The following is a 24,274-nucleotide window of genomic DNA, read 5'->3' as shown; positions in this document are numbered from 1 at the left end:
GATTTGTCTGTTACTACAATAGACAGATGGAGTCTCCGGACTGTATTTATGAATGAACACACATGAAATTGACAAAACACAGCAAAAACAGACTTGTGACACATCAAATCTCATCCTTCAAATCCAATTAGTTACAAATTTTGTTGTTACTGTAATTATTATTGGTCTCATCTAGCAGGGCTCTTTTTAAATTCACACGAGATCCAGTGTGGTTGGAGTGGCTAGAAATAGGAGGACCCAGGTTCAAATTCCGCTCAGTCGTGAAGCTCACTGGGTGACCTGGGGATGGTCACTGCAGACTTAGCCTAACCTACCTCACAGGATTGTTGTGAGGGTAAGAATGAGGGTGGAAGAGGGAATCGTGTACACTGCCTTCAGCTTCTGGGAAGAAAAGTGGGATAGAAACATAATGAATGAAGGAATGTTGCTAATGCTAAGCTTCTTGAAAGAAAAGTTGCAATAGTGTTCTATACAGATATATTACTCAATTTTACTATCAGAAGCATTTGCAGTAAAATCTGGGTGCAAGATGAAAAATCTAGGCAACTGAATACATAGCACAGTGAGATTTGGCATATATGTACTGTAGTTTGGTGTGGTGGTAATGTAGTTTGGTGTGGTGGTAATGACAATGACTATAACCAATCCGACCACTGTAGTTTGGTGTGGTGGTAATGACAATGACTATAACCAATCCGGCCAGAACCATTCTCCAGCTAGAAAAAATATTTGGGCTTGCTGTGTTTCATACCCATTTGACAATAGGAATCAAGCAACATTTGGTATTTGCAAAGGAGGAAGGGCTTTCTTATTAACTGCACACAGGTCCTGCTCCCACAGTAATGTATATTTGCTGTAGGATCTGCCAGTGCAAAGTGAATTTACCTGGGGAAATCTAATCACAAACCCTATGACCACTGTCTGTGTGTGAAATTGACATTGGAGAGATTAGAGGGATAGTTCATAGCCATCATTACCGACAGGAACACGGCATTAGGCAAATTAAAATGAAGTCCCTGGTGTTTAAGTTTCCAGGAAGCACCAGATGTACAGAAAGGATTTCTTGTACAGGGGCAGCTTAAATGTCTCAATTACGATTATGTTTCTATTACAGCAACCCTCTGCCAAATACAATTCCCAGATATTAGCACACTTCGGAGGACTTCTTTATCTTGGCAGCTAAGATGCAATTTTAAATGTCCAGTTTGACATGTACAGTGGATGCACGGGCCTAACAAACAGCAATGTTTTCATCCACCAGAAAGAATTTTATTTTTTGATGGGCCTGTTTTAAAATTAATATTAATGGGGAAAGAGTAATACAAAAGAGGTTTAGTCTCGTGCGACAATCTTATGAATTTTAAACATAATTATGGAAATATCCTGACCTGTTTTCCCCCAAGTGTCCCCTAATTCTGCATAGGTACAATTAATCATAAGGGGTCAGGTGATTGTGTAGTTTATAAGTAATACAGGTTTTTATTTATTTATTTATTTTTCTTTCTCTATTTATTTTTTCATCTTGGCTTTCTCTTTAAATGATTTTGATCTGGATGTTCTGAATGCAGACTTCCTACTTGTGTTCCTGTTTTCATTTTGGGATCACAGTCTGGGATCCCAAGCAAGGTGATCATTTCAATGATGGTCTGTTTTAGAGTATCAGTCTGTTACTTTGTTATAGTTTGCTGCTTCATTTAAACAATTCCTGCCAGCATGTTTTGTGTCTGCTTGTTTAGATATAGTGATGCCACCCATTTTATTTTATTTTTTTGAAAAATGAAAACAGAGACATTTGTGCAGGTTACTGCTGAGACATAACATTTTTGGATGTTTAATGGATTCTAAAATAAAGAAGAAAACACAAGCATGTGCTGTGGTAAGATTTCTTTCATAGACGAATGGCAGTGGGAAGCAATGGACCTTTTCATCGTTGTGTGGTTGTTTTGAGTTATAAAATGCTTGATCTTGGTGTGGAGACTATACTTGGTGTGTGTGTGTGTGTGTGTGTGTGTGTGTGTGTAGATAATAGATCAGGGATGGCCAATCCTTTTTGACCATTGGGCTCATTTGGAAACTTGAGAAAGTGATGGGCCTCAGTCACAAAATGTCTGCCATGGGTTGTGACAAATAACACAAAATGGCTGCTGTAGGGGCACTGTGGATTTTTGAGAGGCTATTTACTGAAAACAGCCACATTTGTTTTAAGTACTGTTGTAAGAAATTAAGATCTCGTATATATATATATATATATATATATATATATATATATATATATATATACACACACACACACACACACACATTCATAAGTGTTCCAAGCAAACAAGGCCATATGTCTGAAGCAGCACAGGAAGACAGTCCTGACACCATTTTGTCTCTCAAAACTGACCAAATGTTTACCAAATGTTTCTCTGCAAGGAACTTCCCAATTGCCCAGGAATTAAAAGAGATTACCATCTCAAAGGAATGGCCAGGCTGATAACAAAAGGCAATCAGATAAGGCTTTTAACAGGTTGCCTGGCAGGAAGGGGGAAAACAAGTCTCAGATTCCTGTTTAAATCTGTTGGAGGGTGCCTTTTTGTGTGATGTAGGTGTGATGTATTGGGGGGGGCGGGCTTTGGGCTGCACCTCTTCTGTGATGTATGGATGATGCTTCTGGGGGGTGGGGCTGGACTCTGAGGGGGATTTTTTTGAAATGTCTTTTTAAGGACAGGCAGCTTTTTGTTTGGGGTTCTTCCCTGCTCACCTGTGTGTGAGGAAGGTACCCTGTTGCAACAGAACAATAAAGATCAAGCTTACTAGCTGCTTTGCTTCTAATTATTCTCTGGTTGGCCTCTGTTTTTTACTCCTACCGATGGAGAACCTGCAAAGGACTTTACAAGGGCACTTGTGTACCCCATAAGGGAATAAGGGCAGATTTCTCTTACAACAGTACTATTGGTGGGCACACTGGCACCTGCAGGTGCCACTTTGGTAACTCTAAAGGTACTACAGATTAGTCCAGGAAACTGAAACTAACATGGGTATGAGAAGTCCTCTAGTTACTATGGAAATTCTACTGCCCTTCTGTTTGGCTGCATGACTGGGCAAGGTAATTGAAATAATGTACGTAAGTGAAGCTGGCAGGCAGACAAGGGAAAGTGAGAGATGAGGGGGTAGACACATGCACATGTACACACACACACACACACAGAGAGAGATGAGAGAGCGAGCGAGAGAGAGAGAGAGAGAGAGAGAGAATGGAATAAACAGGAAGAAATAAGCCAGAAATGGTGCAGAGGGCCCAGGACTCCAGGGACAAAAAAGACTGAGCTTGCAAGTAGAGGAGCAGAGGATTGGAAGCTGGACTGCAATGGAGAAGAATGAGGAGAGAGAATGGTTATTTTCACTATAACTTGGCTAAAGTACAGAAATAGTGCAAGCAAGGTTTAGATGGATGTGTTTTCCTCTGCTATTTTCATATCCAAATTGCTTGTATGATAAACTGTTAAAACCATTTTAAAATAAGGAGATAAATCAATAATGTCGTCGCTTTTCAAAACCTTTAATAAAGCCAGATTTATTGTTGGCTTAACCTGATCTGAAGCCTTATTTTTCACCCACTGCATAATTACTGGGTCCTCTCTACCTGGTACAATGAGTTGGCTGGGATAAGATGGAAACCTATAGCAGATGACAAAATCATAGACAATAATGGGCTGGAGGGCAGCCCTAGTGAAGGCAACCAGGGAAACTAATGGCATTAACTTGATAGCAGTACTGAGAACCACAGGAGGGGCTAAGTAACACCCCGTGCTGTCACGGACAATTTGGTAGGCAGACAGGCAGGTCTGGTGGGAACTCTGTGGCAGTGAGTCATCAAAGATAAAGATGTTTTGTTTGTGATGGGGAAGGGGAATGGCAGGGCCAGCCATTGTCACTTTTTTCATGAGCACCTGATTTTGAAAGAAGAATAGAATAGAATAGACCTATTACTAATTGAAAGATGATAGATCCCCCCACATCTAGAATGCACCAACTCAAATAATTGATGCATGCTCATATATTTTTGCAACTGGTCCCTTCAACTTTGTTTTCACTCAAGAAGAAAGGAACTTAATTTTCTTCTTACTGCTGCAATTTTAAGGAATAACTAAACTGGGGCTTTACTGAAATATTCTAAGCCAGGGAGGGGGGGCACTAGAAGGGATTAGAAGGGTGTGTGTGTGTGTGATGAGAGAGAGAGAGAGAGAGAGGAGGAGAGAGAGAGAGAGAGTTTAGTCTAAAAATATACAGTTTGAGACACCCCTTGTTCGTTTCTTTGAGGCTCTTGTGTAATGCCTTACACTGATGATCCCAAATCTGTTTCATATAAAAACATCGAGAAAACCTTATAAGTTGTCTGCTTCTGTCTGTCTGGGAGACCATTGAAGAGTGACAGTGCCTGCTGTGGCTGTAGAGACCAATACAGGAGAGACATGCTTAGTTGCAGCTGGGGCAGATGAAAGCATCAGGTTTTGCTGTTACAGGTGTACCATGACATTTCTTCTCTCTGATCTCCTCCCAGTGGCCATTCCTCCTCTGGTTGCTGCTGTGGATGCATGACCTGACTGCAAAGGATTCCTATACAGTGGGGTTAATGTCGCCAGCCCTCATGTCACCTTTGCAGACATCTTTGTGACACAGAGTTGGTCTTCCAAAAGGTTTAGTGCTGAAGCCAGCATTCCCATAGAGCACCCAAATACAGAAGGAGATCCTGGCAAAGAAAAATAAGAGTTTCATCCCTTTCCCCATTTTTGAAAGGCTTCAGCAGACATATGAGTAGCTAACAAATGGTAAAGGTAAAGGACCCCTGTCTGTTAGGTCCAGTCACGGATGACTCTGGGGTTGCAGCGCTCATCTCACTTTACTGGTCGAGGGAGCCGGAGTACAGCTTCCTGGTCATGTGGTCAGCATGACTAAGCGCTTCTGTCGAACCAGAGCAGCACACAGAAACAGCGCTTACCTTCCCACAGAGCGGCACCTATTTATCTATTTGCACTTTGATGTGCTTTTGAACTGCTAGGTTGGCAGGAGCAGGGACCGAGCAATGGGAGCTCACTCTGCCGCGGGGGATTCGAACCGCCAACCTTCCAATCAGCAAGCTCAGTGGTTTAGACCACCCTATTATTATTGATGCTGAAAATAGTAATTTATTTCATTTAGGAATCACTTCCCATCAGGCTTTCTGCAGGAATTTGCACTATAAAAACAAAAATAAAATTCCATATATAAGAACAGTTAAATAATTGCAGATATGAAACATTTTTTTTAAAAAAATATAAATATAAAAACAGTTTAAAACAACAACAGCATTACATAAAATCAACGCATTAAGGGGAGAAGTGTTCCACGACAGAGTAAGCCCTCCTTCAGGTCCCTATAGAGCATCTCAGGCTTTGGGGTGGTTTATATAGGGAAAGCCACTCCATCCAATTTGAACACTACCATTTACATCCAAATTATAATGGCTTCTCATAAAAAAAAAAACCCAGTACACCTGTCAGAGAACAGACTTCGTCCTTGGATGTTCACTAATATTTCTCTTGGTGGAAGCAGTTCAAATGAGAAAAAGGAGAGAGTAGAGCTTCATTGTTCTGCAGCACTGCTTTGAAAGAGACAGCCTTGCCCCATTGACTCCTAACACTGGTAACAAGCAGAGGGATTGTCTTTCTGATTCCTGTTCCAGTCAGGACTCAAGATGCCATAATGGGATGGGGCTAGGGAGGAGTTCCCCCATTACCTCTCCCTAGCAAAACCTATTTCACAGTTTGAAATCCATCCACCTCAATTGCTGTGGAAGTAATTAAAGTTTCCAGCGGAGAAAGTTTCACTGAGAAGAGGATCTACTTTGAAAAGCTTCTGTGCTGCTCCGACAGACCGCAGAGGACAAAGGCAAACCCTCACGGAATCCTTATCCCCAGTTTCTAACACTTGGGCAAGTTTCCACTTCCTCAGCATTTGTATTACTGATTGTCCCTCTCCCCCCTCTTCTGCCCAGTTCCTCAAAGGACACGAGAATATGAAGCTTACGTAGCTCCTCGTCTCCTCGTTCAGTTTTTAGAGATCACTTTGATGTTTCAAAATAAATCTCATTATACCACAGATCAAAGGGGACAATTACTTTCTCCAAGCTGTACAATAAGCCAATTAGCATTTCATCTATTTGCATGGAACGTCAGCATATTGAAACCGAACATAACTTCTGTGGCTGGGCTTGTCCCCAGTGAGAGCCAGAGGCGATCGAGGTCATATGGTCCCTGAGATCGCCAGCTCTTAATATTTTTTTCCGATACAGTCCTTTCAGAATATAGTTAATATGCTGATTACATTTTAGAGATCTAAATGTAATGTCCCAGAAAGTTGCCAGTGCAGTTTTAATAATATGTTCTGAACTATAAGATCCTGGTGGATTCAAGCTGGCAGGAACTCTTTTGGTGTATTCGGACATGGGAAATGTTGTGTTAGTTTTCCTGATAATGATGCTAACACTTATTTTCTTATTTTCTAACATTCCTTTCACACTATAGTACCTGCTGTGTTGTGGAACAGTAGCTTTTGGACGATATACCTTCATGTCATATCCGAGAGACATTGTTTACAAATGACACAGTCCTCGGCAACAAACATACTCTACGAGGAGCTGGCTTCTGGCACCAGGCCAATTGGCAGACCAGCTCCACATTATAAAGATGTCTGCAAACATGATATGAATGCTGGCAACAGGCAACAACAACTTTGTCATGTGGGGTTCCTGACATGTGGGAATCCCTTGCAGATGACCGCAGTGCTTGGAGACAAGCAGTCAAGTCGTGTATCCATAGCAGTGACCAGAGGAGAAAGGACCACCGGGAGGATGAAATGCCAAGGTGCATCTACAGCAGCACAGCAGGGTGCTCTCATCTGCCCCAGCTGGAACGAAACATGTCTCTCCCATATTTGTTTCTATAGCCACACCAGGTGCTGCAACCTGCCATCAGTCTGACCTCACCCCAAAAGCGTACACCTCCATTGTCTCCTGAGACAGACTTATAGCAACAACTGTTGGGAGTGGGGTGACACAACAGCAAATATAATTGAACAAGCATACATCATTGGACAATGTCATTACTCTTTCCGCACACGTGTGCTTCTGTTCCTCCATGATTCACCCAAGAAAATGGCAGGGAAGAATTGTATTCCTGGTATACTGCCCCCCAGATTTCATCACTTTACTTGGGGAATTTTGTGGGTCAATGGGATTGAAAACATATTATTTTCTGGAAGCAATTAACAGAGAAATTAACGTGGTTAAATGTCTAGCGTATTCCAGTAGTTTTTCCAGAAGAGTTTTAAATGTCATATGAAATCTCAAATATAATGCAGAAATTAAGAGTTAGGGCAATGAGGAAATGGAACAACTGCTGTATAATTGCATCATTTGTATTTATGGGTGCCTTAGTTTCCATGATAAGTTTCCATTGGTTGCACATGGCGAGAATTTGGAATCCTGTGTACTGTTCTGACTGCTCTCAACTGAAAAGGATGTTGTAGAGCGGGATAGGTTCAGAAAATAGCAACCAAAATGATCGAGGGTTAGACAATTCCCCTCTGAGGAAAGGTTACCACCTTTGTGGCTTTCAATTCAGAAGAAAAGGGGGATATAACTGATGGTGTGATAAAATGTATCAATTTTTCAAGGTGGCTGGGTTGTCTTCAGTACAGTGGCACCTCTGGTTGTGGACAGGATCCATTCCAGAGCTCCGGTCAGATCCTGAGGTTTTCGCAACTGGAGATGCCTTTTCTGTGCATGCGCGTGCCATGGTAGAGCGCTTCTGCGCATGCGCGGATGGTGAAACTCATAAAATACTTCTGGGTTTGCCACATGCGTAACCTGAAGGATAAGTATCCAGAGGTGCACACAACTAGAGGCACCACTGTACTGTAAGCAAAGTTATTTGAATAATGCAGACTGAGTCCTAAGAGAAAAGAAACAGATAATAATTACGAGGTAAACTGAACAAAACCAATGTATAATTTAAGGAAGAAAGGAACAGGGCGGTTTTATCTTTCTTGGCTCAGGCCTCATTCATCGCAGGGAAAGATTCAGAAACTATTCATAGGAAAAACTCTTCAGAGTATACAGCCAGATTAGAACTCATATTACCTCAGCAACGATGATGCCAATCTGACTGGATGCTAGGCAACACCACCATTCTCCTTTTGGGTAGCTGACAACACTGAGAACAGAATAAACCCATAAATTGTGCACTGCTTTTGAACTTTTCTGTCCTTCCTAGGAATGTTGGAAACGTGTAGAGAACTTGAGTGGATGATCATCACAGCCTCCTTTTTTTTTAGCTGTTACTTCATGAATGTGAATAATGCGAAGAATGAATATTGAGCTTTTTGGATGGTGGGATTATATTTTTAGTGTTTTTTTTATTTCATACTCATGAAAGAGACAAATAATTAGCAATACAGAAATTCACCTTAACCATCTTCTTTTCAGCCTTCCTGTTTGGCATAGGATAGCTTTGGCAACAGCCAATAGCAACCAACCAGACACTTGAAAAATGGACTTGCTATTCAGCAAAAGCAGCAAATGGTGATGTTATGACAGGAATCCACTGGGGAAAAGGTCAGACTAAGTCCTGGAAGCAAACTCATGATCTCACATCATTATTTCAGATAAAATATTGTCCTCTTTACATTGCGAAAGGAGTGTTATATACTGTTGCACACCACCACAATCTCCAAGCGGTGCAAGATTCCAGGTGGCACTTACCAGGGTCTGTGTTTCTTTCTGGAAATGAGGCACACTGGAGATTGTGGTGTCTTTATGATATATGTCTTATTTACACATTGACCTCATCCCCGGGAATGGCTTCGACTGGCTGGCTAAACCAGGTGAGAGTAGCTGATGGGTCTCAAACCCTTGGTGACTTCACCTCCATGCAAAGACAGGCTCCAGTGGATTGAGCAGATGAGACCAATAGCCCACTATGGTTGAGAAGGTGGTTTCTGCATGTGCTGTAGAAGAAAGCAAGGGACAGAAGGGGCTCATTAACCTGGAAAGGTAGCCCATCTAGAAGAAGGAAAAACTGATTCCTGAACCTCCACTGTCTTGCAGGACATTATCAGGTGAAGAAAAGGCTTGTGTAAACCTTACAAAAATCCAGAGTGGAGTCTCCAAGAATGTTGGGTGGTGTCTTGTACACCTCCTTCAGCAACTCCTGTAGCCAAACTGGGTCCTGTCTTCTGGGCATCCAGGAGCTACATGCACCACTGCCCAGGCCTTGTGCCCCACAGAGGTCACTTTGGTGCTGCTAATGCAGCGGGTTTTACTTCACCTGCACACTCTAACAATACAACCAGAGCTACGATGGAGGGGTTCATAGCAACCCACACCGAAAGAGTATTGCTTCTTCCATAGCTTCAGGAAATGTATTGGTGAAGCAGCATCCAGGTTACTATTCAAACTTCCTGCTCTCTTCAGTGCAGCTGGGAGTAGGAGGAAAGGAGAGGCAGTTATTCCTTTCCCTGCCTGCCTCCTGGCTATATGGGGTTTTAAGAATACCTTGATTAAGCATTATCCTCCCAACCCCCAATTTAGGCTCAGATCCAGGTCAGGTGTTCCCTAAATCAGGAGGTTGGAGTAGTCAGGTGCTGTGCACATCCCTAAAACCAACAAATTACACTATCAGTTTAATAATCTCGTCTTTCTTTCTTTCTTTCTTTCTTTCTTTCTTTCTTTCTTTCTTTCTATTCTAGGGTAAAGCCAGATACTTTTTGCTTAGAATTATATAAAATGTATATCATCTTTATAAAAAGATGTATATAATCTTATACGGGTGCTACCCCCGTGAACAGCAGTACCTAGCAGTTTCCACACAGAAGTACTCAGAAGTGAAAGTGACACCTCCTTTCCCACCACCACATTCTTCTGATTTCTCCTTCTTGTTCTGCTGAAGCAAATTATTGTGCTGTTTATTTGACACAGCAGAGAGAAAAGAACATAAAAGACCGCAAGTAGCTTGTAAATTCTAAACATAAAGCCAGGAATGTTAAAATGGAATTGATCAGATTAGCAGAATAGCTTCTTTTGTGTCTTGCACCGTCGGGAAGTGATACAAGTATCATCTCCCGAGCGCTGCCAATGGAGAACAGAAACTTGGCTTCCTACCAGAGCCCCATAAAGTATTTACGAATGTAGTAATTAAAATTAATGAATAAAATGTCGAATAGGCTTGACAGAAGAAAGCAATCAAAAGGGAGATTTAGTTTCTTATCAGACCTACTACTATAGAAGGGATTCCACCAACATACTGCTCCATCTACAGCAGAGGACAACGGAGATATGAAAATCAAGCCCAGAACTCCATTTCTATGTGTTTATATTAATACTTGGGTATTTTCTTTGTTCTTTTTCAATGGATACAGAAAGTGGAATATGTGACAAATGTTGAAATGACTCCTGCCAAGAGAAGGCTGGAGGGAGTGGGAAAGTGATTTATTTTTCAGAGTTGTCTAAAATTCCACAAGAACATAGGAAGAGCCTGCCGGATCAGACCAATGGCCCATTTGAAATATATTATGATCCTGTTTCTGAGTGTTAGAATCTGTGGATTATGGACGCTTTTCAGTATTTACTTTTAGGATAAAGGACGAAACTTCCCCTATTCATTTTTCAGTGTTGGCTCTGATGATCAACGGTAGTTAAACAAACAATATGTCACAATAATGGTTAGGAAGATGGTCTCATAAAAAACAAATTGGGATGATGTATGAAATTATTCTACAGTTCACGTTTTGTATTGTTAATGAGCTAATTATTAATAGCTTATGTGAGAGCTGATGGTTGCGGTATGAGTCGCAGTTCAGTGTGGTTTATGCAAAGATATTCTAATACTGTGTGATTCCTGGTTTCAGCATCATGCTGATTTAGTAACAAATCTGCACATTTATCTCTCCTGTCTATACTTAATCCTATGTGTGCTCAATTGGGAGTGAACCCTAGTTGGGACTTGCATTCAAGGAAATGTGTATATGGCTGGGCAGGACTTTGAATGTGAAAAAGTACTTTCTAAATGCTAAAATATGGAGCCAGGTGTTCTCAACTGGGCAGAGGAAGTTTGGCTGTCTCTGTCCGTTACCCTGTGTTCCTTGCTATCCTTTTCTGCCATGACTCTGGAGCAGGGGTAGGCAACCTAAGGCTCAGGGGCCGGATGTGGCCCAATCGCCTTCTCAATCCAGCTCGAGGACGGTCTGGGAATCAGTGTGTTTTTACATGAGTAGAATGTGTTCTTTTATTTAAAATGCATCGCTGGGTTATTTGTGGGGCATAGGAATTAGTTCATTTCTTTCTTTCTTTCAAAATATAGTCCAGCCCCCCACAAGGTCTGAGGGACAGTGGACCAGCTCCCTGCTGAAAAAGTTTGCTGACCCCTGTTCTGGAGTCTAGTGATGACCATGCCTGCTCAGAATTGGAGACTACAGTGCTTTTCTAAGTGTTGTCTCCTACCCTGAGTCCTTGGGCTTAGCGTTCTGCACATTGGAGATAGCGTCAGGGGATGGCACTGCCTAGCATCTTCCAATACCAATTGAGTAGGGGGCTGCCTGAGTAGGGCAGATCCTGAAGTTGAGTAGGCAGATCCTGAAGTTGAGGCTCCAGTACTTTGGCCACCTCATGAGAAGAGAAGACTCCCTGGAAAAGATCCTGATGTTGGGAAAGATGGAGGGCACAAGGAGAAGGGGACGACAGAGGATGAGATGGTTGGACAGTGTTCTCGAAGCGACTGGCATGAGTTTGGCCAAACTGCGGGAGGCAGTGGAGGATAGGGGTGCCTGGTGTGCTCTGGTCCATGGGGTCACGAAGAGTCGGACACGACTGAATGACTGAACAACAGGGCTCCTGCCAATTTTCTGGGTCTCCTGGTTCCACTTCTCCTTGCTGATGCTTCCTGTTCACCTATCCCCTACTCCTACCCTTTCCCAAGCACACAAGCAGTGAGAAGAGCAAGGAAAAAGAGTAGTCATCTCTATATACCCTTACCCTGCATTCCTCTATTTCTCTGGGTAGTGATGCAGATTGGCTTCTTGAGGGAGTAGCAAGCATATGAGCAGTGCTAATATTGGGGAGGTGATGGAATAGGTTAGCGCATTAAGAGCATCCTGCCCAAGGACTCTGAAACCAGGAACCAGAACTGTTCCAAACCCAAATACATAAATCAAATTAGATTAAAATTCAGATTACAAGAATTCAAATTCCGACTTTACAACAGGAAGAGCTTTCTGATAGTAAGAGCTGTTCAACAGTGGAATGGTCTCCCTTGGGAGGTGGTAGACTCTCTTTCACTGGAGGTTTTTAAGCAGAGGTTGGGTAGCCACCTGTCAGGTATGCTTTAGTTGAGATTCCTGCATTGCAGGGGGTTGGACTAGATGACCCTTAGGTTCCCTTCCAATTCTACAATTATATCATTCTAAAAGAGGCATCTCATCAACTGCCTGGAAGAACAGTCTGATGAAGCATGAGACACACTGCATTGAAAGATTAGCTGTATGCAAATGGGAGGAGGAGGAGAGAGTGTTTATCCAGTTTTAGCAGGGGAAACATATACCAGTTTAAAGATATCATGGTGCTATGTGCAAGTCTCAGTTAATAATAAACAGATGAGAGCAAAAGCTGTTGTTCTCATCTGTTTATTATATATTTCAGCCCGTTGATACATAGTGTTTAGGTTTCACTTAAAGTTGCTTGGGGTTTAGAGTTCTCAGTGCCATTCCGAAAATGGCTTCTTCTCCATACCTGGAGTATAAAGCAGGTCTCTCCCCTCTCTATCTCAGTTGCTATTGCCACATTAGAAAGAGCATCTGTTTACGTGCACAATAAATAACCAGCAACTGCTGAGTTGGGGATACATTGATGCATAACCAAACTTTATGCCTTTCCTCCTTGCATTTGATCTTTATAATGTGAGCATGCTGATACGATCCAATTAATCTGAAGCGAGATACCAGGCAGGCTGACGGGCTGGTTTTAATTTACTGAGTTATAAGTAGCTGTATTCTCTGCCCTGTGTGTAGCATTTTGCACCCATAAATTATTTGGTAGCAATTATCTCTTAAAACGTAACGAAAGCTTGTTTTTGCTGTGTCCTGAATTCAGAACAATGTTAAGAGCTGAGAAAAGAGATGTACGAACACAACTCCACATTCTGTGGGGTTTTTCCCATGGGGAAATGTGCGCTGGTGACTTTTGTTTAGGAAGTTTCAGTGTTTATGACTCTCTTTTGTGCACAGAGATAAGTAAAACTGAATATGTGCTCCTTTGCTGTATATGCGAGTCTGACCCAGGTCTCAAGATGCATACCTTGTAAAACAACAACAACAGCCCTATTCATTGCAGCAGCTTTGGATCAGGCATCACATTATTTTCTTAGTTTTACTGCCTATACTGTCAGCATTGCTTACTTATTAGCGGTCAAGTGGAAGAACCTGGCTCTTAGTGGAACATATGGTGAAAATGAACTAAGACACTAGTAAAATTTTTCCTGTTTTCAGGAGGAAGTGAAATACATTACAAGAATCCTGAAGACATTGTGAGTGTGTGGGCTGTTTTCCTACCTGATCCATCCTCTGGTATCAGATAGTAGGGGACACGGGTGGCGCTGTGGTCTAAACCATTGAGCCTTTTGGGCTTGCCGATCGGAAGGTCAGTGGTTCGAATCCCCATGACGGAGTGAGCTCCCATTGCTCTGTCCCAACTCCTGCCAACCTAGCAGTTCAAAAGCATGCCAGTGTGAGTAGATAAATAGGTACTGCTGTGGCAGGAAGGTAAATGACGTTTCTGTGCACTCTGGTGTTCTGTTGCGCCAGAAGAGGTTTAGTCATGCTGGCCACATCACCTGCAAAGCTGTCTGTAGACAAATGCCGGCTCCCTCATCATGAAAGCGAGGTGAGCACTGCAACCCCATAGTCGCCTTTGACTGGACTTAACCATCCAGGGGTCCTTTACCTTTACCTTTTACCTATCAGATAGCAGGGTGTGGTTGTGAGTCAGAAGATGGCACATGCTGGATTTGATGTGTGAAAATATGTTGAACCTTTCACACAGAGTGGTGCAGAAGCCAAGGCCTTTTATGTCTGTCCCATTCCTATATCCACCCTCTTCTAGTTTCTAGCATTCATGGAAGGCGGTAAGGTCAAAGGAAAGGAGCTAGACAAAGAATGATCCAAGAAGTCCTCAGTGGCAGAACAGGCGGATGATAACAAGCGGTATGTTACAACGGCTGTGAAGGTGGATGAAGGCTGCATCAGATAGAATCTACCAGTTTGTCGTGACTACTCATGCCACTGGAACAGAGCCCCCTCCTAAAGTTTGGGTATTCCGTAAAGGAATCCGGCGGTCGTGGATCCTGTCCAATGCCCTGTTGGTGGCTAGGGGCCATGGCACGACCTCCGGTGACTTCAGGGGGTGGAGCTTCCAGTTGTATCTTGCATCAACAAGCTCCACCTCATGGGCGGTTAACCCTTGAGTGACTCCACGCTCTGCGGGGGGAGTCAACTATAGTCTGTTCAACCCAATGCCTAAGCCAATACCACTCACACGCTGTAACCAATAAAGTTGTGGCCTTTTCTCCTCCATTAACTTAAAATCATGCATCATTGTGTTTTATTTCTGACATGCGGGAGTAGGGTCCTCGAATCACAACTCATGCCACTGGAACAGAGCCCTACTGCGAAGACTGTGCGTTGATCAGCATGTACTGATCTATACACATAAAACAAATCCATGCACAGGCATCTTCCAAAAACCCAACCCAACCGTGTTTATGGAAGACAATCTTACTCTGCTATGAGTGATCACCAAAGAGAAAAAAGAGGAGGGCAGATGACAGAGGAGGAATGGCAGCACAGACCTAGTGGCATGGCTCGGGGATAAATTCAAGGTTGCTTTCATTTTATTCATTCATTGATTAAATCTATATCCCATATTTCCTCCAAAGAGCCCAAGGTGAAGTACATAGTCCTTCTCCCCATTTTATTCCCACAACAACCCTGCAAAGGATTGAGAGCAAATGGCTGGCTCAAGGTCACCCTGTGACCTTCATGGCTGAGTGGGTATTGGAACCCTGGTTTGCCAGATCCTAATCGAACACTCTAACTGCTGCATCATACTGGCTGAGAAGCTACCTAATGAGAAGCTACCTAATTCACAGTCTCGGACCAATATGAAAGCTGAAATAACATCAGGAGGTTGTGGACTCTCCTTCCTTGAAGGTTTTTTTAGCCAGAGGTTGGATGGCCATCTGTCACGAATGCTTCAGCTGAGATTCCTGCATTGCAGGGGGTTGCACTAGATGGCCCTTGGTGTCCCTTCCATCTCTATATTTCTATGATTCTATTAACCTAACCCACCTCGCAGGGTTGTTGTCAGGATAACATGACAGAGGTGAACCATATATGCCACCTTCATCTCCTTGGAAGGAAAGTGAAATATAAATGTTCACAACAACAGAATACGAGATGAAAGCACAATGAAAACAATTCCATTAACGTGATCAGCCAACTGATCCCCTGCAACATGGCTTTGGATTTGTTGTGTCTGTTTACCCCCCAGCATGCTACAGAACAGCTGCAATACTCTTAACGGATCAGCCTGATCTCAGTGTTGGCCCATTATCCAAACTCTCTGAAATTTCAAATGCATCCAAGTATACAGGCTTAGAATTAATCTATTCTGGAGGGGGTGGATTTTTTTTTTTTTAAGGGAGGAGATGTTTACATGCATTTGCCAAAGCTATCAGGAAAGGCAAATCATAAAAATGGGCTTTCATCTCTGGAAAGCAGCTGGAAAAAACAACAACACGATGCTTTGAGAGTTTCCTTGTGTTAGCAGCAAAATAACAGGCAGAAAGAACTGGAATATATTCAGAGAAAAACATATACACTGAATTATTCAGCTATGTCTATGTACTCTTTGCTATAAATAAACTGAACTGTGGGGGGTGGGGGGAGTTTTGTGCTTGGCTTTAGAGGTTCCCAATGAGAGAGTGATGAGTTCACAACACCCTATATGAAACAAATTCCGAAGAATGGATGGGAATTACCACTACAGCATTTTATGGGCATTCATTTATCCACGCAACTAGCATAGTATGCAGGAGGATGTGGTGAGGAGCATGTTCACCTTCTCCCACCTGATTAACAGCTATCAGCAGCCACCACACTGCCTTACCCCTGTAAGTTCCCAACACATTTTAGAACGCTGGAAACTCAAAGTTACCTTCTGTAGTCACTGGCCCTCTGATCCATGGAGGTTAATGTGGGAGCAATGGCAGAGGAAGAGGAGTGCAGGGGAAGCGCACTGCCCCCGGCAGTGTGATCCCGATGGGGTGCCATCGCAGCTGCTCCCGCACCCGCGCTGGGCACCACACCCCCAGAACACGTGCCACGCCCCTGCGAACAGCATGCCCCGCCCCCAGGACACACGCCAGCACTGCCCCCGCCTGCTCTCTGCCCCCCTGGTGCTGGAGCATGAAGTTCCGCCACTGTGTGGGAGAGCATGCTTACTAACTTGACTTTCTCTGCACAGTGCTAAACAAATGGATTCGAGGAATACCCAGAGAGGGTTAGAATGTCTATCATGCTGAATATAATAGTCAATTGTAATAAATTAATCCCCTCAGATAAAATATTATGGGTTTTGAAGCTGCCTGATAATGAGCCAGATCATTCTTCCATTTAACTGAGAGTTGTCAATGCTGTGAATGGCAACACATGGAAGAGGATCTCAGAAAGGAGAGGCTACACAGGAAAGCAGACAAACAGGATAGCAAGAGAAAGAGTGAGGGAAAGAGAAGCCAAGTGTGTGTGCAAGAGGAGTGGAAGTCTCAGAGCAGATGAAAGAATGAGAGAGAAGTTGTGTATGTGTTTGAAGACAGGGGAGGAGATGAATGGGCGAGTGAATGGAATGGCTTGTGCTGTTTCAGAGCAGATGAAGTGTGGCTGTGAAGGGGTGCAGGAGGCAGAAATTAGGTAGAGAAGCCAAGAAAGGAGAGAAGTATCAGACAGGCTATGGAGCAGTTATGGCGAGGAAACTTTAATTAGGAAATAAGCTGCTAGCATGACAGGTTGGCAGCTTGGCCTGGAAGAGTTAGGAAGGAAAGTTGCAGGGAAAGAAGGCAGTATGGTCTGAGGGTCATTTCCCAAGTGACAGACCAAAGGAGCAACAGCAGTAGTGGTGTCATTACAGAGAAGACTAACTGCACTCTTAAGGATAGGGTGATAAGAACCTGAATCTGAATGCAGTGTTCATAAAGCATGTCCAAGGATGAAAGGAACCCTGAGCGTGCCAAAGTGAAGCGCTTACCTGTTGTCTCCGAGAAATAAGAGACATTGCTCTGAAGGCACTTAGGACCCCCCTGTGTGAGAGAAAGGGGAGAGTGAAAGAAAAACCCTCACACCCAACAAGACCATTTTATTGGAGAGTGGTACCCATTCATTACATAAAGATGTAGAGGCTCTGTACGCCCTACCATCACATGCATCAGTATGGTAAAATACATTGCTATGAATCTTCATTATTCTTGGCAGGAGATACTATACATCAACAGTATCGATATGCTAATTGTAATCAGATTTCCCTTTTATATGCATGATATATGCATGATGGGCAAGTGTCAGATAATTGATACTGTGCTTTTATTTTTTTTATTTTTTTACAGGTATGTAGCCTTCCAGTAGCATCTTAGAGGCCAGCTAAGTTAATTCTTGGTATGAGCTTGGTATGCATGCACACGAAAGCTCATACTAAGAACTAACTTAGTTGGTCTCTAAGGTGCTACTGGAAGGAATTTTTTTTTGTTTGTTTGTTTATTGTGGTTTAATGTTTGGGGGCACACAGTGAGGGGAATGTGGAGGTGAATAGATCTCATTTCTTGCATACATATCCTGCACTCGGTGCTACACTGAATTCCACCCATAATATCCAATACTGGGGGGAAATAAATCAGTGCTGATTCTGAATGAGGCTTACTGAGTCAAGCTTTAAGTGGAAATTCTTCCGTCAGCTGAAATAAATGGCATTGGTGGAGACTGCCCAAAATATATAGGACAGTATCGGTCATTACATCTATGGGATAATCACTCATTCTTAATGCCAACAAGTCAAAGTTGGCAATGGCAAACAATTGCTTTCCACTTAACGACACACCAAGAAAATTAAAGTCTCACCTCAAATGTAGCCAGCACAATTAATTTGCCAAAATGCATGGTATGAATTATAAAGGAATTACAAGTTGCAAAACATGAGCCGATTGCAAGTAGTATGCTAAGATTCAATGATTTAAAGATTTTTATTTTACTTTATCTATGGGCTGCTGCCATTTACATCCTACTATACCTGAGAATTGGATTTCTATGATGTATGGTAGCTATTAAACTGTAGATAGCAGAGCTTTGCTGTGGTCCCAATGGAGTCACTAATTGAGTTGTTTCTATAATAATGGATAAATGTTGAATATAGCTGGAGAGACTTTTCAAAAACCCTGTAGCCTTCCAATGCCAACCACGAACAGAGGGCCTTCAGAACCAATTTAGCATTTATTCAGCTCCTTATGGCTACTTCCTCCAGGTAACATTTCAACCCTTTTCTAAATGATGATAGATGCAGGAAGCTGTGATATCCAGGTAATGGAATTATTTTCTCTTAAGTTAATTCCCATAGAATCACCACTTTAAAGGTTGCTGTCAAAGGCAACTGGATTGACTTATGTTACCTACTGAGAGGGATGAAGGCAGAAGAGGTAATGTGAAATATAGCTCATGTTCTCTCTATCCCACACAGGGACAGTTAAAATATATTTGGTAAGAATGCAATGTAGAGTGGTTTAATTCATGCACTTTGACTGGGGGTGTAAAAAGAACTGGGGCTCCACATTTGTATGACTTGGATGTTCCTTCTGAACTTCTTCAACCATCACTGGCTTAAGTATCATCAGAATAAGGAGTTAGTGTTAGATTCATTGTAATAATGAATAGTGTTGCTTCTTTCTGTACCAAAACAGTCTTGGCCATCCTGACCTTTGGAAGGAACTGTACAAGGGGAGCACAACCCTGTTGATTCTCCTCGATCTTTAGGCTGCTTTTGATACAATCAGCTGCTGTATCCTTCTGGTGTGGGGCTGCAGATTGAGAATTGGAGCTATGATTTAATTGTAATTCTACTCCTACCTGCAACATGATTTTTGGAGCCCCCCCCCCCGCTCAAACCCAGGGCATTGTGGAGTCCCACAAATTTCTATCTTGAAGCTTTTGGAAGAGGTGATCGGGGGAAGGGGGTTTGAAGTGAGGTGTCACTAATATACAAACTACACAGATCTCTGTTTCTCCCTGTGATCTAGATCAGGTAAGATTGTGCAGGTGCTGAACCTGGCGGCAGTAATGGGCTGGATGAGAGCCGATAGATTAAGGTTGCAGCTCAACACAATGGAGGTATTATGGAATGGTGGTTTTTGGGTTTAGAAATTATGTACAGTAAGTTACCTGTTCTGGACTGGTTTGCTCTTCCATTGTTATGGTAAGTCCAAGCGGCATTAGTGGCATGGAGTGTCTATTTTTAGCTTTGACTGGTTCAGAAATCACCTGGTCACAGCCAAGCTACTCTGGTAAACTTTGGGTTAGATTACTGTACTGCACTCAGTCAGCTACTGAGCCATGTCAAGGGTCTTGTTGTTAACATACAAAGCCCCAAGCAATTCAGGACCAGGTTACCTTAAAAGTCTATAGTCAACAAACAGCTGCATGTAATGGTCACTCAGGGATGTGATGGCAGGCCAGGTCTTTCCCATTCGTCCTTCAGTGTGAACTACAGCAAGTCATTTTCTGCTCAACATTCCCTCCACACACTGATTTTGTTTCTTTGGGGCAGACTGAAGGGCTACGTGATGGTCTGATACTGGGGTGAGCAGGATTTAGCTCTATGACCAGCAATCCATAATATTGGTAGTGACCCAGAAAACTGTTAGGGCGCCAACAAGTTGGCGTGCTGAAGTGCAGCAGTCAGTCAGATAAGCTGAGGTCAAACAGTCTGAGTCAGAAGCCAGCTGAAGTCAGGTATCAGCACGGGGTCAGGAGAAGCCGAAGTAAGGAACAGTCCAAGTCAGGAACCAGCCAAGTCAGTCAGGAACAAGCCAGGAGCCAGGAACAAGCCAAGGGTCAGGAATACAGGAACAGAACAAGCCAGAGCAACCACAACCTCAGCACAGCAGTTGTAGGTGCTAGAGAAGTGAGCAGCCAGCCTTTCTTAAGTAGCCAGCCTGTAACCACGTCTCTTATGAGTTGCAGCTGCCTCCAATTGTTCCCTGCGTCTCTCAGCTCTACGCTCTACAGCTGAGAAGGGAGGAGGGGAGGGGCCCTGCCGGTTTCTCTCCTCACAAGGGCCTGATTCTGGCTCGACTTCTTCCTCCTCCTGTTCTGGTCTTTCCCGCTCTCCATCTGACTCTTCCTCTTCCGAGGAGTGCCGCCACCAGTCTTCTCCAGGTATGAACTCCATTTCCCCAGGTTCTTCTCTGGGTGCAGCCTCGCGGGGGGGGGGGGGGCTTGCCACCACTCCTCCTCATCGGGCTCAACCCTGACATAAACATCTTGATCCACTGCAACAAGATTCTTTAAGGTGTTACAAGACTCGCTGATTTGTTTTCAGTGCTATTTGCACCAGTGCTATTGAGGAAGAGCACTCTCCTATTTTGTATGTGACATTTCCGAGATCCTCTATATAACTTACTAAGAAAAACAACCTGTTGGGTGAATAGAAAGAATGCTTGTTCAGGGACTGCTATTGGTCACACAGTGAAGCCTGGAGACATATTTACAGGCTGTGATTGGGGAGAGAGCTGAAGGAATGACCTCTGTGCTGTCAATTATTTCCATGAAGTACAGCTTTGGAAGGATTTTGCTGACTTTACTGCGCACCCAGCCAAAGCTTTAGTTTGGCTAAAACCATTAATAATCACATAGAGTTTGGAATAAAGGATTTAAAATACAAATGTGTAGTGCAGATCAAAGGGACGGCTGCAATTTAATGGGTTCAAATGTGGCCAGAAGAGAGGATATTACTTAGACTGCCTCCCCCCAAGTTAGACATGTTTGTAATAATGAAAGGGCAAGAATAGACAACAGAATCATTAAAAAATGCTAGGAATGTATGAAGACAGAAATGGTAGCTCAGAGAAGTCCACCAAAGTCAGTTCTTTCAGTTCTCAAAAGAAAGGAAGGAACGAAGGCTGCCAGTACCAGCCTAGCATAACTGAGAAACAAGGAAGAAACAAGCCCAAACAGGAAGACAGACTGAAACATAGAGTGGAATTCAATGTAGCTGTAAGGAGATTTGTTCCCCCAGTACAAGCATTTTTTGCTTGGATCAGCCAATGGAAATGCTGAAAATGAGGAAAACAAAGAACAAGAAGCAGCCAATGAGGTAGACAAAGAAAAAGGAGTATGAGAAGTTGGGTGGAAAGACATGCCTGAAAACTACCTGAAAACCTGAAGAGCTAGAACAGGGGTGTCCAAACTTTTTTCAAAGAGGGCCAGATTTGATGAAGTGAATATGCGTGAGGGCCAACCAAAGTTGTTGACCTTTTTTTAGGATTGAAGTTGTTGAGCTTCTTTGGGGGGGGGGGTTACCCCAGGAAATAAACTGCCATGGGGGCCAGTTTAAACTGACCGGTGGACCGGATTAGGCCACAAAATAGACTTTGGACATGCCTGAACTAGGAGAACCAATGGTCTCACTTGGTTGAAGGCAGATTCCTAGGCACATACCTGTAGCCCTTAAGAGTATTCACTTTCATTATCTCAATAATCCTCACAGCATTCTTGTTCAGTAGGCCAGTGTTATGTAGGTTTCCATTGTAGTTTCAGGGACTGAGGCTAAAAGATATAGTATCATGCCTAATGTTACCCACAGAATACACAGCACAGTTCTGAACTTCCTGGTTCACAGTTCTGCCTCAGAATAGTCACTATCTATTGTAGCCCATATAATGGATTTACCAAGATCTAAGCGTGTCTGACTTAATCTAGTATGTAGGATTTGCACCAGCTCCTGCTTTCAGAGAAATTAGACTTCTGGCTTTGGTTTTCCAAATCAAGCGTATCTTTTCTTGAAAACAACAACCCTTCTGCATAATTATGGTATTTCATGGGATCCTTTTAGCAGATAACCCACTACTGTGTCTGAATCCTCTGCTTCTTAAGACCTTTCATGGATTATTTGATTTTTATTATTTTAAAATGTGCAGCCATATGATAGATAATGAAGGCACTGAGCTCGGGGTGGGGAAAGCAGGGCAAAATGCAGTGTGAGCTCTCCCCATCCATGTTTACAAATTAATTCTCATGATCTTTGCCATAAAAGAGCCTTTTTATTGCTATATTCCTGCCTGAAACAAGGAATAATGATAACAATAGCTTGCAATTATGCACTCATCCTCATTAAGGAAACATTTTAAAGACATTAATAAATTACTCTTGATAATGCCCCTTTGTAGCAGATGAGTAGAATTGTCTTATGTTGCAGATAGAGTAATTTGGTTTATCAGAACTCAAAGGGGAGCAAAATCCCTAACTGCTGCATGCAAAACTGTGCAGCTCTTTTTTGGCAGCTTTATTAGGCAGAAATGTGATTGTCTTTATACTCAGTTATAATGCACCTAGACTTCCTGTAGGCCTTCAGTAAATATGAATATAAGGCCTACCTTCTTCCTTTTAGTTTCTTACTTTGGTGCCTATCATCTTCATATTGTCATTCTTTGGCACTGGCCAGTCTAACTATGGAAACTCTTCCACAAGACCATAAGAGGGAATCTCGTGGATTAGGCCAAAGGCCCATCTTGTCCAACGTCCTGTGCTCACCATGGCCAATCAGATACCTACAGGAAGCCCATAAGCAGAACATAGTGACCATTTCCCACTTATCTGAGGCAGTGCACAGGCATCATGTTTGGTAGCCATTGATAGGCTTATTATTGATAGGCATTGATAACTGTGCAGGTATTTTTTAGGCCCAGCCTGCTTGTGACTTTTATTAGGTAAAATCGGAACACTGAAATGTCCTTGGGAAGCCCCAAGAAGCTAGAACACATGCCAAATCACGATTATAATGTGCTCCCAATGCGCTTCCCTTTTTGGAAGTGAACTCCATATTCCTGTCTTTTGTCTATTAGTAATTAGGATAACAACTGCCTGAAATACCATGCAATTTGTGGTTTCCCTAACTTCGGTATATTCTTTCTTTAAAGTTCTCGACTTTACATTTTCCTACTTCTGTGTGTCCACCTTTTGACTAGCATCAGCTCATATCATGCATGATGCACCAGAACAAGAGCAGCCTATGTAGAGGACTTTTCTCAAATGAGACAAAGGGAATATTCCCATCCTTTCCCCACCGCAAGTTTCCCTACATTTAATTAGGGTCACTGAATGGATGATATTTATATGACGGCCCATAATGCTTTTCTATCCTTTCTGATGTCTTTTCCTGTCAGAAATCAGTATGACCTATATATGGCTATCACATTGTACCCCTGGTGAAGTCTGAGTTAAGGAAATAGATTTGCTGTGAAATCTGAGCAATTATTATTTCAGTCTTATCAGAATAACTGGAAAACCTCGTTTCTGGGCACTCCCCGCCCCCACCCTTTATATGGTCTACAAGTGCCTATATTAGTACTGATGCTATCCCAGAGGCTGCTTATCTATAATGACTTATGAATTTGCAATTTAGTTAAAATATCATTTCTTCTCTATTATGGTGTATCTTTGGTCCAGTAAACTTTCCTGGCATCAATGGATCAGATAAGGACAGTACCACTTGCAAGAGTGTGGGAAATGCTTATTCTTCTGGATGTCTGCCCTTGAGAAAGGCTTTTCCCATGCCCAATAGTGGAAGGTAGTCATAATTTTAATGTAAAAAGGTAAAGGTACTCCTGACCGTTAAGTCCAGTCGCGGATGACTCTGGGGTTGCAGCACTCATCTCACTTTACTGGCCGAGGGAGCCAGTGTTTGTCCGCAGATAGCTTCCAGGTCATGTGGCCAGCATGACTAAGCCGCTTCTGGCGAACCAGAGCAGTGCACGGAAACACTGTTTACCTTCCCGCCAGAGCGGTACCTATTTATCTATTTGCACTTTGACGTGCTTTTGAACTGCTAGGTTGGCAGGAGCAGGGACCGAACAGTGGGAGCTCACCCCGTCACGGGGATTCAAACCGCCAA

This window comes from Lacerta agilis, chromosome 1, assembly GCF_009819535.1.
Source record: "Lacerta agilis isolate rLacAgi1 chromosome 1, rLacAgi1.pri, whole genome shotgun sequence".
NCBI lineage: Eukaryota > Metazoa > Chordata > Lepidosauria > Squamata > Lacertidae > Lacerta > Lacerta agilis.
The sequence above is the reverse complement of the archived record's forward strand: the minus strand, read 5'-3'. Positions refer to the sequence as shown.